At 21.5% G+C, this 317-nt stretch overlaps 1 long non-coding RNA gene across 1 annotated transcript in view; it reads right to left on the reverse strand.

The window, feature by feature from the left end:
• The window catches only part of LOC107721184 (uncharacterized), a 4695-nt gene that overhangs the window by 3825 nt on the left and 553 nt on the right, over window positions 1–317 (reverse strand). The window lies entirely within an intron of this gene.

Consider the following 317-nt stretch of genomic DNA (forward strand, 5'->3'; position numbering starts at 1 on the left):
GGAATACAGACATAAGGTTGATCTCTTTTTAAAGAAGAAAATCAGCAAATTATCGCAAAAGTGGAATTTTTTCAAAAAATGTAAGTATCAAAAAGTTATAGTAGTTTAAATTTACTGTAAAGAAAATGCACTATATTCGTTTTATTTTATTTTATATATAATAAATATGTTACATATCAGGTTTTACTCTAAAATTGGTATAAAATTATAGCCTTATTAATCATTAAATTCATTAATAAACATAAAAGATGACATACTTTTAATAAAGTTACAAAAATGCCATTACAAAGGTAAAAACAAAATTCTACTGTAAATCA

Source organism: Sinocyclocheilus rhinocerous, unplaced genomic scaffold (assembly GCF_001515625.1).
Source record: "Sinocyclocheilus rhinocerous isolate Xijiao unplaced genomic scaffold, SAMN03320098_v1.1 scaffold2106, whole genome shotgun sequence".
Classification (NCBI taxonomy): domain Eukaryota; kingdom Metazoa; phylum Chordata; class Actinopteri; order Cypriniformes; family Cyprinidae; genus Sinocyclocheilus; species Sinocyclocheilus rhinocerous.